Source organism: Triticum dicoccoides, chromosome 3A (assembly GCF_002162155.2).
Source record: "Triticum dicoccoides isolate Atlit2015 ecotype Zavitan chromosome 3A, WEW_v2.0, whole genome shotgun sequence".
In the NCBI taxonomy this organism is placed as follows: domain Eukaryota; kingdom Viridiplantae; phylum Streptophyta; class Magnoliopsida; order Poales; family Poaceae; genus Triticum; species Triticum dicoccoides.
In genome coordinates, this window is record NC_041384.1 from 53541498 (window position 1) to 53560082 (window position 18585).

General features: G+C 45.5%; 3 long non-coding RNA genes across 3 annotated transcripts; all 3 read right to left on the reverse strand.

The window, feature by feature from the left end:
* Nucleotides 1-2752: 2752 nt before the first annotated feature.
* LOC119271189 lies at nt 2753-4177 on the reverse strand. Its single transcript, XR_005134443.1, has 4 exons — nt 4145-4177; nt 3410-3534; nt 3071-3330; nt 2753-2997 (listed from the first exon to the last, which is right to left on the reverse strand). It is a non-coding gene; the product is annotated as an uncharacterized LOC119271189 (long non-coding RNA).
* A 1939-nt stretch (nt 4178-6116) lies between these two features.
* On the reverse strand, nt 6117-9612 carry LOC119271190. The gene is made up of 3 exons (XR_005134444.1): nt 9508-9612; nt 6301-6444; nt 6117-6207 (listed from the first exon to the last, which is right to left on the reverse strand). It is a non-coding gene; the product is annotated as an uncharacterized LOC119271190 (long non-coding RNA).
* A 1429-nt stretch (nt 9613-11041) lies between these two features.
* Nucleotides 11042-11432, reverse strand: LOC119271191. The gene is made up of 3 exons (XR_005134445.1): nt 11416-11432; nt 11264-11335; nt 11042-11174 (listed from the first exon to the last, which is right to left on the reverse strand). It is a non-coding gene; the product is annotated as an uncharacterized LOC119271191 (long non-coding RNA).
* Between the last annotated feature and the right edge of the window lie 7153 nt (nt 11433-18585).

Sequence of the window (18585 nt, forward strand, 5' to 3'; positions counted from 1 at the left end):
TCCACTGCGCCTTCCGCCCTCCCTCTCTCTCTCTCTCTCTCTCTTGTTTTATTTTTTGTTTTTTTTTTGTTTTGGGTTTTGTTTTTGTCTTTCTTTCTTTCTTTCGCAAGGGGAGAAGAGGGGTGGAGATGCTGCGAGGGCAGACGACGCGCTCGCGCGGGCCGGGGCAGGGCCGGGCCGGGCCTGGGGGAGAAAAGGATGGGCCACTACATATTGGATCGAATGGACGGATGGGCCCAGATAAAATAAAATTTGTGCCCTCAAAAAAAAATCGTTGACCGATTATTACACTTTTGCCAGCACTAGTAAGCATGCACGTGCAATGCACGTCTCTGTAGTGGTATGTCGGGGCGATGACCCCAGAGGCGGTACCGGCTGAGTGCGCAAGGCGTGTTGGAGCAGTGGACGTTTTGGAGGCGACCCCGAGAGCTTTGCAACTTCGACGACATGGACCTCGGGTCATGTGGGTTACAACTATTGCATGCATGTGGAATGCTTGTGTCTTCATCTCCACGGAAGAGTGCCTCATGACTTTCTTTCCGGCAGTGATGGAAGAGCCGCTTGTTCGGCGGAGCGAGTCCCCTGGCTAGTGTGTGTTTGTGTGGTTTATAAATTCATGACGTCCTTCTGCCAATTTTCAATGAATCATGTTCATAACTTTAATCCAAATAGTAAATGTCATAAACGAGCTACATGTAGTTCAGCAGAGTCCACTGCCTCCTTCCCCCCTCCCCCGCCTCTTATCTTGGGATGCTCAATTCAAAAAAGTAGTCTTTGGCCACCTCAAGAATTGAGGTATTTACTCTTTGCTTCCCAAGCAATCCCCATCTAACCCCACCATCTTTGGGTTTCTCATGAATATAATATTTTTGATTTAGTAAAAAAGGCACTCAGGTCTTGCATCCACATATTGGGTTCTTTGTTATGTTGCGGGAAGAAATCCTCTCTTGTTGGCCCTTCAAATTGAAAATGCATGGCAATGTTATCAGCTTATACTTGAAGATGGTGCGCAACCTAGACACATACCCCAAGAATAATTTTGTCCAATAAAGTGTTATATAATAATCCACTCATGGGCAGTAGAAGATATGAGTTTAAGGGGCCATGCACAAAAGACTAACATTAAGGGTGAATCACAAATGTATGATAGAAAGTGGTACTAAAGCTTAGGTGAAGAAAATTTCCTAAAAGAAAATATGTACCGACTGTCGAAAGAGCGTGACCGGCAGCGGACTTTGGAGGGAACATTTTACCACTAAATAAGCTGCTCCATTTGACATGCTTAATTAGTTGTATTGAAATTTTGACAACAGCAGGTTTACTTGTTTTACCAGTGACTTGTAAACCATGGCTATTTTTTTTCAATCTTATGCTACAATATAAAACTGGAGACTTTGTCAAAAAAAAACTTTGTCAAAAAAATATAAAACTGGAGAGAAATCCAATAGGTTTATTTCACACGATATCCTGAATTGATCAAAACTACTACCCCAACACCCACTTTGTGAAACTGCTCAATTTGAGTGAAATCCAGACAGAAAGCAATGGTCCGCAATCGCAAATTCAGAAAAACAATAGCAGGCTGCAAGGTGGATACCAGCATTTTCACGTGAAAGCATTTACACTGGCAGTACAGTTGATGTCCTAGGGGCTGCTACATTTCCCTCTTGCTTTTCCCATTTTCAGAGATGTTGGAATAGTTAGCAACTGACAACAGATGTCGATCAAGCTTCAGGAACTTTAGCGGCTGTAAATTCAGAAAAAACATAAAAACACATTGAGTTCCATAATTGCTTTCCTCAATACAACAATCCGTAGATGCTCGGGGTGCGTATGCACCAGGTGAACAGTAAAATCAGAAAGAAAAAAAAGAGAAACTAAATTTAAAAAACTGATATCGTTTGCGATAAATATTTTTTTTAGCATCAGTACAGACACAAGCGCTCATATACACGCGCATACACTCATCCCTATGAACGCACACACGCATACCCTACCTCTATGAGCACCTCCGAGAGACTGAGCCGACATATCATCTTGAGATTTACGAAGTCACCATAGGCGCCTCGTCGTCGACGGGAACTTCTCCTCCCACTGAAAGCGCATCGCCGAAAATCCTGAAATAAATTCAGAAATAATACGAGCACCAGGATTTGAATCCTGATGGGTTGGGGATACCACTGTCCACCTAACCATCTCAACCACAGGTTGGTTCGCCGGGATATGAAAAAAATATCTGTCGAGGTCGGGGCAAAAAAATCCAAAAGGGTGTTTTTTAGGCATTCGGGAAACATCAAAAAACAATTGGCCGGACCTCCATGAATGTTTTCTCATCACTAATATTTGCACGTGGTGAAACATTCAACAATGTTTCTCACAAAAAAAAATTATTAGGCTTCTCTTTTTTAAAAATGTACTCTTCACACGGGTGAATATGCACCGGAAAGCAGAACATCACTTCCCCTTCTTTGCTTCTTTTTTATAAAAACAAACCTACACATATACAGTGCTGCTACTCTGATCTGATTTATTCGCTTTTAATCCATGAAATAAAATCCTAGCAAGTGTTACTGTCGAAAGAAACTCCTACCTAGATTATATACTAGATCTGAAACACGCCTTGGCGCGAGGGTGCCGGTCATAACGATGTGTCCAACCAGGTAATGCTCAGTTTAGTAGGAAGTCAGATTTAACATACATATTCAAACAGGATATGACATAACAAACTAAAGGAAGAAGAAACATTCACACATAATAGGAGCAAAACATCATCCAGTTCAACACCGTAATGAGAAATAAGGCAACATTCAGTTTAGTGCGTCGGTGAGACAACTATGTAACCACTTGACATTAAGTTTGGTAGGAAAAACGTGAACATGAGAGGGTATTTACGGTAACCACTTGACCACAAGGTTCTTGAGACCACACGGTTGCCTTCTCGATCAACTTCACAGGGCACATTATCCCTCAAAAAAAAACTTCACAGGGCACATTAACCTGATGCAGGCAATCCGTTAGATACATTTCATAGAACGATTTGTGTGTAGACATTGCACATGCGATTTTGTACCTTAGCCTTTCAAAGCTTATGGACGGTGAGCAATGGTTTCCCATTTTCAATTTTGAAGGCAAAGACACATATCTAATACTCTCTAGTCCCTGCCTCTTTGACAAAGTCTGACCAATTGTTGTTATTGTTTGTCTCTTGTCCGTACCCATCATCATCCAGACCTGTCTCATAACATCTCCAGTGCTGAGACTAACCATCACGTCCTCGGCCGGTCATTGAGATGGTGCTTTAGATGCATTTTTTGTGAAGCGACAGAAGTACTGCGAAAAGAAACATGATCGGTCATAGCTGGGTACTACAATACTCTACTTTAAGTAGTAGGGTATTTAAGGTCCATACCATCCTCAGTCCAGGAGTGACAAAGGTCTTGTTCATCTTGCAAACATAATATTTGATGACAGGGACAGTTGAACCAATGTAAAGCTCAAGTCATTTGATCTCGCACAGGGAAATGTCTAATTTACCTGCATAGACACATTCCTGTTAGACTACTATAATAAGTATCCTTTGTTGAAGAAGTATACTACATTGGATAAGCATGTAGGAGTAGTTTGCATCACAATAACCTTTTGGTAAAATCGTTGTAAATGCAGCAAAAAGAAAAATCATAGTAAATGTGGACCAAGAGGTGGCAAATAATTATAAACTATACAGGTACAAAAATTGTAAGTTAAATGATGCAGCTTGTGGTAGGACCTTTGACCTAGCATGTTGGGAAATATGCCAGTGAAATATGCAGCATAGCTTTAATGTGAAGCAGCTATTTGAATGAACCCAAGCAAAATATTCCATGTCATTCTTTACGGAATTTAGATGAAAATAGCGTATCAGCAAGCATGTGCTCCTAAAAAGAAGCCATGTCTAGCGGCTCCTAAAAAGATTCCATAGACATAAAAAAATTGTACAGGAGGGGCAATTTATGCACACTACAAAGAAAATTTTGCATAACAATTTGACCTTGCAAATACTTGCAATTAGACCTTCTAATAAATAAGGTATGCAACGAATAGGAATAAAAAGGGATATCAAAAACATGCATCTAGAATAAAAAGAGAAGATAACCAATAGCACAACCTGTACTTTGGATGTATCCTCGGGTGGTAAAACTGTTCCCAATACAGTGCTGAAAAATGGAAAGGATGGTCTTATTAGCTGACAGGAATACAAACCAGAATTTAGTAAACCAACATTACATTACTTGATCCCAAGAACACATAGGAAGTAAGTTGTTTGGAGGTACCAATTGGATGAGTTCATCGTCATTGATAGAGCGGTTCACCTTCTCATAAAGCCTGAACAATGCTTCCATCTCATTCCTTGACACTTGATTTAATTTCAGAAAAAGAAATCTGAATCAAACAACCCAAACAGTGGTAAGAATAAACTGGGAGGAGGAGCTCACATGAAGAGGTGCAAGCTGAGAGAGGATATCCAAGCTGATGGGAGGCGCAGGCCTTCGGTTACCTTCACAGGAGCAGGGTAGTAGACTCGTGTCATCAGTGGCCGATCTCAACCTGGACAAATTATCAACCAGCCACCATTTAAGATTCAACCTCGTGCCAAAAAATGCTTGGATAATAGTCTGGCGGTCAGGAAATCTTGAACGGAAATTGCTTTGATATTAGTCCAACTACAAGGGTGGCAAAATACATTTGGTTTAATCAAAGTCTTTCTAATATAAAACATGTTCACTTCAATTATTTTGGGAGCTCCATCTAGCTATAGGAAAAGTTGCAAGAACCTTATGGCAAACAGTACATGCATCTCATGATCACTCATCAGAGTGAACAGTTTAATGGCACTTATAATCCCCATGACTCATAATATCAGAAGATAACCGATACAAAATGAGATGTAAGAATGGCATCATTATGAATCCAATTTCAGATGAGAAACAATGAAAAAGAACTCACATGAAAATATTTCTGATAAGTAATAAGGAGCATGTACATTTGCCTTTTGCCTCATTGTCTCTCCCTATCCTGACAGAACTCTCAAGATCTGCTACACACTGATAAACCCATGTTTAATCACGTAAGGTATAGAAACATAAACAGATGGATACTGGACTTATTCAGCATGCCGACCAAACCTTAATAAACACTACATTAACACATGTCATGTTGTAGCAGAGGCGTTATAGTAGACACGCAAGCACGACACCAACTACGACTAATGCATCATTTAAACAGTAACCTATCGGACCACCACAACAGGAGAGAAGATCAGAAACTACCTGAATCCATGGTCGACAATGACACTGCTCCTCCACTTCAGTGTGCTCCAACCACTGGCCACACACACTGCTGACCAAACCCCGCAACCTGGTCAATCTGGCAATGTTGGGGATATCGCTTATCGGGAACTTATCGGTCGACCCATGATAAAGGGTAAATCGGCCAGTTTATCGGCATATCGGCCGATTTATCGCCATATCGGCAGATTTATCGGCCGATTTATCTTATCAGTCTGACAGCGGTAAGTGATAAATCGGCCGATTTATTGGCATATCGGAAGATATCTTGAACAGTGATCTAGCAGGATTGGCCATGCCCAAGGAGGTCGTGGACGCTGCAATTAGCTCTGCTCTGACGCCCCACCTTCTCCAACTCCACCCTCATAAGAATTGAATGCTACAAGAAATCAGTCAGTTCAAACTTGAGTCCCTCCAAAAATGGTTGGATGCTAGAAGATACAGTTATAGGATATCAGACCTTGAAAGGCATGCCAACCACAAGCTTCAAGTAAGAGACCTATAAAGGAGCCCAGGAGCCTGGCAAATAAAGGAGGCTTTCATCATTATAGAACACATTGAACAAGACATGAAAGCTACACATCTTTGCTGTAGTTATTTTATCAAACCAAGTAAAAAAGTAGCATTCTCTTGCTAAATGCATGAAAACTAAGAGGCTGCTGAAAGTCATCCATGTTTAGATTAGAGAATAGCTGCATTGAGATATCTTTTGGTGGGTCAAAGAAGAAAATATCAATACAAACCACAAAAAAGGGTATTAGCACGTGCTTCTCACCAATATCAGCATAGATGTGGTTGCTCATGCCAAGAAACAACATGGATGTGGTTGCCTCAATTGAACTTAGGCACAAGCTTCTCACCAATCTCAGAATAGATGTTTGCCCTGCCAAGAAACAACAAACATCAATTACCAAGCAGAAAAGGCAGGAGAAAGTTACAAACAACATAGGGCGCGGGGTCTAGAGAAGCCATGTACCTACACATCCAAAAGGACCATGTCAGTGTCTTTGATAGGACTGTTATCAGTGGATCCACAATGCTGCCACAGACGCGAAACATACACATGGATGGTCAGGTTCTTGTTCCCCACAACAAGAGCCTGCAGATCAGTCATCGCCATCTACAACAAAAGTATCAGCACCAAAACACAACACCACCGTTAAACTCAGTAAATCTCTATGACATAAAGCAAACCACAGAATGAAGCCAATCCCAGTACAGGAGAACATTCAAAATATCACCCCATCGCATGGGACGACATATTTATTCAGCCAACACTATATGTCGCCACCCAAAATATCATCCAACTCACAAAAGCATGCCAAAACCCACCAAAATGAAGACTACCATCATACACAAACCTAAGTCATCCCAGCGGCCTGGAAGACCTCAGGGAAAACAATGTTCTTGGTCTCAGAGCCGCATTTGCCATCAGCATCTAATATAAAGATTTTCAGAGAAGCCCTCGATGTAACACGAGACACTGCCACATACAGCTGCCCGTGCATAAAAACCGGACCCTTAAGATATATACCAACAGCAGACAGGGTCTGTCCCTGGCTCTTATTAATTGTCATGGCATAGCACACACGAACAGGAAACTGGCGATGTCTAAGCACAAAAGGTGCATTTCCCTTCTTTGCCAATAATTCAATCCTGGGAATATAAACAATATCACCCACATGTGAGCCAGTCATAATGACAGCTTCGATCAGCCGATCACCTAATTCTTTTACAACTAGTCGTGTACCGTTACACAACCCATTTGCCTGGCTCAGGTTTCTAAGAAGCATAATCGGAACACCAACCTTAAGAGTCAGCCTATGGTTTGGGAAATTTATAATTTTAGTTGCGTTCAGGTACTCGACTGGATAGTAAATATCTTTGTCCCTAACAGAATCAGAAGAATCGTCAATAGAATCAGCACTCAAATAGTCTCTGCTATCAGTAGGAACCAATGCAAGAATATGATCATTAATATCCTTAGCATGGTCGTTGGTAGGGGCTAAAATGGCTCTCTCTTGCAAGTAACCAGAGTTCAGGTAGTTATGCAAAAAATCACCATAGACAGAAGAAACAATAGCAGCAACTAGATCACCAGACGTACAAACCAAGAGGTCGTCCGGGATCTGTATCCAAGAAGCCTCGACCTCATCGCCTCACCTTGTGACAGGCAACTTCCCTTCCCCAAGATCTAGCACCCATCTGCTAAACAAGGCAACATCCTTCTGCGCCCGGGTATCCGCACCATGCACACCCAAGCGCATGTTAATAGAAAGCGACAATTTTTGAACAGAATGCCACAACGGAGAATTCGTGATTGCCGCATCAATGATCTGAGGCCTAGTACCTCCCTCAACGACTGGTAAGATTTGTCTAAGGTCACCACCCAAGACCATCACTACTCCACCGAACGGAATATTCGCAAGATCTGGATTAGCCACAGAGAGGACATCACGCAAAGTTCTTCTACATCCTCAAAGCATTTCCTGTGTGTCATCAGCGCCTCGTCCCAAATAACAAGCGAAGATACCATCAGCAACTTACAAAGCTTAGAGCCTCTTTTAATATCACACTATGTATTATCTTCAAGAAGAATAGGTATCTTAAAGCGAGAATGAGCAGTCCTCTCACCAGGCAACAACAGCGACGCAATACCCGACGACGCAACAGTAAGCACTATCTTCCTCTCGCCCCTAAGGAAAGCACATATTGCACTCCACAGGTATGTCTTCCCAGTACCACCGTACCCAGAGACAAAAAAAGGCCCGGTCTCCCCGCCTGCACACACTCTACAATCGTCTTATAAGCAACCAATTGGTCCTCATTTAAACTATCAAACATGACCAAGGACTGTTTAGACAGAGCACATGCATCATAAGACAGTTCCTCACGAATTAGACGATTATCATCAGACTGCTCACCTTCGCCAGAGCGAGACGGCAAGTTAAAATTTCTTATATCAGAACCACGTTTCAAGAAAACGTCGGCCAACTCATCAAGAAGCATATTTCTCAATCTTTCAGGAGGAACAACATAGTTTGGATTACCCAGGGCATGGTGCAACCCATGCTGGATATCATCGTACATGCTAGCGCAGTAATGTTCAAAGAAACCCATCTCATCCTTGATAGAACAATGCATGAGCATAGTCACAAATAGCTGTCTAAGTCTATGCCCGAACCCCTAGACAACCGCTTCATCAAACGCTATGTACCACTTGTTGTCGTCTCCTAACAAACCACGCGCAGCACAAGCCTCTTTAAAGGTGTTATAAAGACGACTAGCATATGTTCGGAGATCTTCGAAAGACCTAGCCCCCTTAACAATCATCAAAAGCATGCGCAAGTAATACAACTCACCACTCAAAGGATGTACATAATACACGCGGCCAATCTTTTCACCCCCACCCCTTCGATGCCATAACCTACTTTTAGCGTCCCATGTCAAGCAGTTGGAAAATCACAATAAGTTAATGAACGGGCTTCTTCGAACATCTCATTCGCAACAAACCATTCGGTAAGCATAGTCTTTCGCAAGAAGTCGGAATCAACAATTTTCATGAGGTCAGCACCAGCACGATAGTAGACAGTATTCATGCCAGGCATATGAACGGCCAGCCTTTGAACCGACGGCATTTTAAAATGTATTTCAAACCCAAATATGCACCACAATGCATCGTACTCACATATATACCGACATATCAGATACTCCTGAACCTCATCTACTGTACGACAACCAGATTTAGTCATTTTTTTGGCCTTTCTAACATGACCTTAGAGTAGTCAGCACCTTTGGTGACATACTTAAAGAGATATTTCATCACATGTGTCTTATTACACCACTCTACATTTATATGTCCCTGAAATTTCTTGAGCATCGCCATATTATAAGGAACAACATGCCTATTGTCAAGGTAATGGCCATTTTTATAGCCCTTCGACCATCGTCACGACGTCGATATAAGGCAAACCCATTATCATCAATGACAGTGGTACTCTAAAATCTTTTGGCAAATATTTAGAACAAACACCATTTTTCATGCAGACACATTTATCGTTCATTTCACCACACGGACCGTGCATCATAAACTCAGAAACTAAAGCATATCCTAGAGGATCAAGCAATGCATCAGGTATTTTAGCAGATATTGATGAATTAATATTTTCAACACCAATCTCACCGTTACCCCCTCTCCGCCAGACAAGTATATGCGCGTGAGGCAGTCCCCGCTTCTGGAACTCAACGGTATACAACACTGAAAAAAGGACACAAAAGCTCAATTAGACAACCCAGCCAACAGAAGAAGTAAAATATCATTAAAAAAACAACCACACACAAAGCACAGAGGTCACAATACCAGCCGTAATGGGGCCAAAAGCCCGGTCTGACTTAATCTCGTCCAAGTACTCGGTGAGCTTCATGTGATAGACCCTAACAACAATATCCGCCCTATCAGAAGGCGTCTGACCTGGTTCCAATGCACTGGTGATCTCAGGCCACTTGGGATTGCAAGTGAAAGTGGTAAATATGTCAGGCGCACTGTGCACCCGACAAACGGCAAGGCCATCATGAAAATTTTCATGGAAGTAACGACGACCGCCTATGTGACTGGAAGGTACAATGGTCCTCTTCCCAAGAGCATCACCATCAACACACCCATCACCTACCGCATCAGTAATACCCTGCATGTGCTCTGATCTAAGCATGTCCTGATTTCTTATGATATACCACAATCTACTTTCATCGATGCATGCGCGTGCATCAACAACCGACTGAGAAGAGAGGAGACCATAACATATATATGGATTGGGCTGATCACCCTTGTAATGGCACATAAAACGATAGTAATCCTGCATGGTCATCCTATTCCGACTATTTGTGGAAGCATCACCACCCCTAGAAGGGTATGAAGAGGACGCCTCAATGGCCGGACTTCCAGGTGTAGGATTAGGATCTATAGGTCCATCGTCATCATCTTCTTCAGGAACAATCAAGTGAGGAACATCCACCTGGAACCCTCTCTCTCCATAAGGGAAAAGCAACGGGTATTGCAGAGGCATGAATGCAGTGTTTAGAGAAGATATCTGCTGCAAACCGTCGGAACGACTGCAAACAACAATATCACGAGAAGATGCCTCTAACGTGAAGCCGCCACTGACAACTAAAGCAACAAGCCCAGTGGTTGTAGGCAAACTAAATTGTGGACTATCGCCCTCAGAAGGTCCAATAATACGAATCGAGATATCCTCGATGGGTTCATCACCACGATCCTCTATCATCTTACTCGCCTCCCGAAAGGTCTGTACCAATAGGTTAAACTCATTAAGCATGTCTCTAAGACCAACCACAATACTCTCATCCACACCCCCAGTAGGCTTATCATCTGGATTTAAGGCATTCATCCTATGTCTAATCTCATTAGCTGGGTCATGTATATACAACTCAGCAAACTTAGGGGTATCATCACCGCTAGGCACCAACGAACCAATACAATGAGACACTTGACCACTGATCTTAAAAATCTTAGGTCCACGGCTACTACCAAACGAGCGTTCAATAGTAGCACCCATCGAAGTGAAAGCGAACATACAGTTGTACTCACTTATAGTCCGGATGAATTTTTTAGCACGAGAAGTACCATCGAATTGAAGGAGCTTCCGAAGATAGGCTGGGGGATCCTTAAAGGGAGGAATATATACCTTAGCGCCTTTACACAGCGATTATAAACCATCTTACGTTGTGTCCAGGATGACCTGGACTTTGAACACTCAGCAAACCAAAAGGAGGCACCACAGTATTGGCACAAGAAATCCGGAGGGCCATAGTACGACCTATCTGCATAGCAAGCTAACAGCAAAATCATCAGCCACAAACCAAGGGTATAAGGAAGACAATAATCACATAACCAAAACAACAGAGGTCTTGTTAATAAGTACCTTTAAGGGACTCGGCAAACTTGACCGAGAAACCTTGCCAATCCTTTGGCACAGGCCCTTGGACAACAATCTCTGACAAGGCATGTAAAACCAAATTAGAGAACATACGGCAAACAGCAACAACTAACAACAAACCAAGAAATCTCATGCACCTTCACATCCAGGACGTCGCAATTTAATTAACACTTTCCATCGTTTCCGTCTGTTGCGGTCTACCCCGGTCACTCCGAACTCACATAAACCGAGAAACCATGCCAATCCTTCGGCAAAGGCCCATCAACGACATGTTCTTAACAGGACATGCAGAACCAAGTAAGACACCACACGGCCAACAACAACAACCAACAACAAACAAAGAACTTTCATGCACCTTCATATCGAGCGCGCCGAAACTCAACGCACATTTTCCGTTTTCTGCAATTTACCGCAGCCACGGTCGAGCTCAGAAAAGGGAACCAGCCATCACCTAACCACGTCGCAAACAACACAGTAACGAAATAATTATCATCAATCCCTAGGAGACCAAATATAAAAGAAGAACAATGATACACACGTACTTGTACGGCTTCGAGGAGGACACCCAACAGGCTGACGTGGCACGTAACGTCTAGCAATCCTAGGGACCGCCGCACGCCTAGGAGCGGCGGTGAACCCAGGACCAGGGACAACAGTAGCGGCTGCATTCCCAGAATCAGCACCACGGCCAGGGACACGGCCACGAACACCCCTACCACTTGGCCGAGGCATGGCCCCACGCCCAGCGGTAGGCACCTGGAGCACCACGCCCACGCCTGGCGATAGCCTCAGCTCCAGCAGCAGGCACCCGCCGACTCACACCCCTACGCCTGTCAAGAGGCTCAGCTCCAGCGTCAGGCACCCGACAAGCAGCGACATGATCAGAAACAGGGGCACGCCCTATATTAGAACCTCCCTGGCCAGTGGCTCGTCCACGACGACCAGCAAAACGCCCACGTCCACGGCCACGACCAGCAGAACGCCCAACACCAGCCTCAACTGTGCCTTGAGCATGAGCCGCAACCGGACCACGGGCCATGTCAACGACCCAACAACATCATACACACACGCTGGACAAATAAGAAGCAAGAACCACGTAAGCATACATCATAGAATAACATAACAATAGGCAGCAAAGTATAAAACACAGTACATATAATCATATACTGCATGAGCAGCATAACCAGAAACACGATAAAACTGTCATTGAATAAAGGAACAACGAATACGACCATAATTGAATAAACGAACCATTAATGTTTCATGCATTATTACAACCAGACACTTATTATAGTGTACATACACACGAGGATCTGAATGCAGGTCAACCAGACGAAGGGGAAGAGGACATTGGAGGGGAGTTCATACCTGCAGAGGCGGATCTCAGTTCGGCGGGGGTGGCACGAATCAGTCCGGCGAGCTGCGCGCTGCTCAGGGGCAGCGCATGATCCGGCGAGCCGCGTAGTGCTCAGGGGCGGCGAACGGCGACGGAGAATAGGGGAGGATCAATCTACCTCTCTCTATCTCCACATGTATCTACAATGGATGCTCAACAATGAGATTCTTAAAGCCAAGATGTATCACAGAACTAACAACAAGGAAATAGCCATTCTTCTCAGTTTTCCAGCAACAACACTGCTCACGATTTGATAAGCTCAATACGTGTGTCTATTGTCACCTGGCATATCATTCATATCTTCATCCACATTGGTGCTCATGAACGTGTACCAGGTACACGGGATCTCTAGATTTACTTCTAGAGAAGGGAGCAAGTAGGTAGTATTTCTACCACATGAATCTAGAGGTACTATTTCTCAAACATATTTCTACCACATAAAGAACAAGTCAGACCTGTGGCGTCGAGGCTGCTGCCCTGCCTGCCCTGCTGCCCTCCTACATCACCACAGAGTACCATCGTCACGCGTGCAGTAACAGCAGCTTAGATCAGAAACCCGAGGTCAGAGGGGCCGAAACCGTGGGAAGCAAAGGCGGTGAGTAGGGGGGAGGGGCGGGGTGGGAGGGGGAGGGTGGGTGAGCTCACCGTGGTGGGGATCTCGCGAGGAGGCGGCGCCGGTGACGGTGTAGAATGACCTGGTGCTCACCGAACTCGTCGGCGTCGATACAATCAGACGGCCAACAATCTCCTCCCAGCAACGGCGAGGGGCGAGCTCGACGGGAGAGCAGCGAGGCGGCAACGATCTCGGTGATAGGAGACGAACGGGGAGAAGTGGAATAGGAGCACGGCGGCGGCGGCGGCGGCGGCGGCGATACAATCAGACGGCCAACAATCTCCTCCCAGCAACGGCGAGGGGCGAGCTCGATGGGAGAGCAGCGAGGCGACAACGATCTCGGTGATAGGAGACGAACGGGGAGAAGTGGAATAGGAGCACGGCGGCGGCGAAGAATCGTGTTGCGATAGGCAGTGTCGAGAGAGGGAGAGAGAGCTGGAACGGAGCGATGCGGCGGCTAGGTTTGGGACAGGAGAAACGGCAGGGATTTTTATCTCACAGCAAAATTCCAATAATGCTCTCGGCGGGCGATCAAAATTACACGTGGTGGCATCCCGTTTTGGATACGGTTTCGATCTACAGTTTCACGGTTCGATCCGACGGACGGGATCCTTCAGGGGCTTGATCAGACGGTCGAGAAGGCATCAAGCTCCGGATCCGACGGCCCGTAATCGCTAATCTATGAGGAGGCTGGGCCTCTCCCAGTATGTATCTTACGCGATATGGATGTGCGGCAAGGTGTTGTCGCCCCGAGGCGGCGCTCCAACAACCTGCAACCAGGCTCGAATCTCATATGGCAATGCCCGACTCCACCTAAAGTTCAAATTAAGTGGAAAGTTGCTTCAAGTGTCCCCGACACACAATAGAATCTGTGCATGCGTGGGATGGATACTAATCTAAGGATCTGTTTGGTTCATAAGTCTTAGGACTTTTTTTAGTCCCAACTTATAAGTTTCAAGTCCCTAAAAAGTCTCTACATGTTTGGTTCTTGAGACTTATAAGTTTCTATAAGACCATATTACAACTATAAGTCCTTATAAGTCCTTCCTTAAAAGTCTTATTTCATAAGTCTCAAATGCCCACTTTAAGTCCCTATAAGTCCCTCTTGTTTGGTTTAGATGAGACTTATAGGGACTTATTTAAGTCCCTAGACCAATAAATTTCTGGAAACAAACACTCTCTAACTCGCGTGATCTATGTGGTCTGAAGAGCAAGAACACCTCTTTCATGCTTTCGTTGGATGGCCTCATGCCCGCACACTTTGGCTGGCTATGTGAAGTTTGGGATCTCCCGAACACTTGAGCTTTTTCATGCTAAATGTGTGGGAATGGATTCTCCGCGCCTAGCATGAATTGAATAGTGGTATATGGCAGGTGCACATGTGCATAGTGAACTTACACATGAGAAGCCCACCCCCATCAGCTGAAGGATCAAGAAGATTCCTTGCGAGCTACTCTGTCCGTTCCAAAATACTTGACGTGGTTTTATTTCAAATACTCAACTCACTCATCCCCATTCAACAACATCCCGATGGTGGCATTGCCAAGGGCAAGCATGTGGTCTCTTATTCGCAAGATACAACTCTAGAACGACACTGTATGGATGGGCGCAACAAGGTGTGACCAAAATGGTGTTCTTCGGGCAAGACGGGAGTGAAAGTGAATGCAGACGAGTCCTCCATGTGTATTGGTTTTGTGGTGCAGCCGTGCAAGTATTTCATCCAGTGACAACTTGTCATCATGTTTTTGGTGCGCCATGTAAAAAGAATATTCTCCATGATAATCAAATATGGCCTATTTATTTTCAGTAATGTTACCCAGCTGATGTTCGCTGGGAAGGGGGTGGCAAGCAAACCCTCTTTGATGGCAATTTTAGTTTTGAGAAGAGATAAAACTATGACAATTTTTAAACGAAAATTGCCTTCTGGTACAATTGTCATGTCTTCTATAGAAAATGCCACCCTCACTAATTCACCACAACTAAAAATTGTTACTGAATCGTTCGCATGTGCCATCCCGCGGAACGTTCACCTATTAACAAGGTCCTTTATTTTTCGGAGTGATTCACTTAGGTATGAGGATCACTTAGGTATGAGGACCCGCTTTGCTGGCTCTTGTGCTCGTTGTGAGCGCTCAATCCCGTTGAATATGATCCCTGAATTAACCAGGGACAGAGATGTTATCGTCTTGCTTCCTGAACTAATCATGGAAAGAGATGTTGCCGTCATGGGAATATGGTGAGACCCAAAAAGGATCATGCTCCCCCCGGGATGACCGCTCCCTCCCCTCCCTCCCCTCCCCTCCCCTCTCCCTCGGGAGAAGCGACCGAGGCGCCATTAAAGCTAGCTTATCCTCAGCTTCCCACCCACCCCCGCATCTCATCGAGTCCTCCCCGCCCCAGTTCCACATTGGAGATCTCGCATGGCTGGAGCGCGTCGTCGCGGCGTGCGGGTGCGCCAACTTGCGCCGGTGGCAAGGGTAGCGGAGCCGCGGACTCTTCTGCCTCCGGCAGCGGCACTGCTGCCCGAAATCGATCCACACTCGCCGGAGGCTCGCCGCGAGATGCGTCGGGTGGTGCTGGAGCGCTTCCCCGATCGGGACGAGTGGGGGGAGATCCATCTCCACATCCTCCGCCACGCGAACTTCGTCGAGCGCGCGCGCTTATTGGAGACGACGGCTGCGAGGATCTGGAGCTTCTCTTCTGGGCGATCCAGGAGGCCGAATCGCCGGATCCGCGTCAAGCTGCGCGGTGGGAGAACTTTAGGACGGCGAACCCGTCCAGGCTCAACATCCGACCGCCTTCGTGGGAGGGCATCGCCGACATCCCGCCGGAGTTCCTTCCGTCGAGGATTGTTTGGCCCCAATGCCGCCAGTAGATCGTCTACCCCAACTAGTCCGAGCTCAGCGACGACCCATCGAGCCCCCGCCTTGGCCTGGTGAGTTAGGTATGCACTGCATTCATGCTGATTTACCTCTGAGAGCTCGGTTGCGGGATTTTCGATTGCGCCGGCAAAGGGTTGCAAAACCAAAATGTTTTGGGTGTTTGTAATCAGGGTGAGGGTTTGGTTATGGATTTGGGGGTTCTCCCTCATGAGACTGTGTGTGTTGAGAAGCGAGATGCTGTTTATACAGCTGGCGAGACCTTGTCGGAGCTGGATTCCTGCGAGGGGCTCAGGAAAAACCCAGGCAGGAATACTTTGGCGGGGGCGGGGGCACTTTGCCACTTCTCCCCCCCAAACCCAGTGTTGACTGGTCCCAATTTCAAAATCCGTGTCCTGGGTGAGAAAGCGGGTAGGGTGAGTCGATTACGTAAAGCAGAAACCCTAGAAAGTGTGGAGGAACACTTTGGCCAGCTCTGGCTTATTCCTTCCCCTCCCCGCCGCCGCAACTACAAAACTCACACCCAGTAGCCTCAAAATAACCCTAAATCCGGATTCCTCTGTTGGATTCAGAAAGACCTAGTTGAGAGCAATTCCTTTGCAGCTGTTGATTGTTTTCCTACCTCAATTCGACCTTTCGATCCACCACCGAAAAACATCAAAATCTCGCGAGAGGGGATTGGCCCTGGCACGCTTTCCTTTGCAGAGGTAGTGAAGTGGGGATCAAAGATGGCCGATCGCCGTGTAGGAGGGGGCGGCAATCTTGCTGCTGGCCAATCCAAGGCTACGAGACAGAAGGTTGCCTCATTCGTTGGACGCAAGCAGCCATCTGCTCCGCCTGCGAAAGAATATGCCCCTGCTCCCAAACCTACCAGATCCACGGCCTCGACTGGGGGCTCGGCCCATGTATAGTCTTCTCAATCTGGTGAACTGGAAGTTGAACAGGTCCTTGATCTTAGATATAAAGACACGATATGCTTCAATTGTGGGGGGCCTGGTCACTATGTGGGAAATTGTGTGAAGCCAAAAGCATGTTTTATATGCCAGCAGAATCACAATGTCAACAACTATGCAGCGTGGTCCAAAGTTGAACCCACTGCTCCTTTCTTTGGCAGTGGGGCGCGAGGGCTTGGTTTCTACCATGTGGATGTCCCTGTAGCCAATGAATCAAAATGGCTGGATTTTTAGAACTATGTTGTGGTGAACATTCTGAAAGGAGAAGTGGGCGGCTCTAAGTTGATGGAACTCCTGACTGCAACGTTTTGCAAGACTAGACAATGGCCATGGCAGATCAGAGGGTTATCTAGCAAGACCTTCTTGGTTAGATTTCCCCCTTGGAAGAAAGTTGAGGACCTCATTGAGCTGCCTGGATTTTCTCTGCCCCAGGATGTGAATGTTACTTTGACTGAATGGAAAGGTGGCTATGACCCTTTTGGGGAATTGATTGAAGCTTGGGTTCTGATTGAGGGCATTCCTCCTAAATGGTGTACTTGGAAAGTATTTGCTCAAATTGCTTCTCTCTCTGGGGTACTTACTGATGTAGATTGGAATGGCATGTTCAGAACCTTTTTTGAGAATGTCAAGATAAAAATTGCTTGTAGAGATCCCACCAAGATACCTTTTGAGAGACTGGTTGAGATGAAGAAGAAACTTTTCCTGCTAGGTTTTACCGTTGAGGGCTTTGAACGGGTGGGGGAGTAGACTCTGTCATTGATGTGGAGGATGATGAGGATGGTGATGAGGAAGAAGAAGGAGCTGAGGAAGATCAAGTAGCAGAGGGCAGTGGGACTCATGGAGAACATGCATCTGATGGGTCTGGGGATGGGGGTTTGGCCATTGAGATCTAGATAAAGCTAACTTCCCAGCCAAAATGGGTCTGGCAAGCATGTATCTCAGAGTATGGTGATGTCACCTATGGAAATGTTCCCTGATTCTGATCAGGAGAACTTTATCTTGGAATGTGCAATGGTTGAAGCTGATCAAGGTGCTCCATCTTCTGATGGAAACGTGATGAGGGTTGAACACAAAGATAATCTACTAGGATTTGATCAAGAGTTTGATAGATGTGAGAGAGAGGGTGATTTAATGATTGGAGAGAGCCTGATTCAAAAAACTCATGATCCTTCTAGAAAAAATGATATGACCTTACTTGGGGAGAGATCTAGGAGTATGGATTATTGTAAGGGCCTACTCAGGTCTGTGGACTTATCTGAGTCTGAAAATGAGGAATCTAAAGAAGAGGAGTTGGGGGTTCTCCCTCCTGAGGCCATACATATCTTACAAAGTGAGACCCTGAAGAGGTCCCTACTGGAATCAATCAACCAAGCTCAAAAATATGGAACCATTCTTGAGAAGAAAACTAAATGGGGGCCTATTTTAACTCAAAAGCATGCTACCAGAGGTCATGGAAATGTCAACAT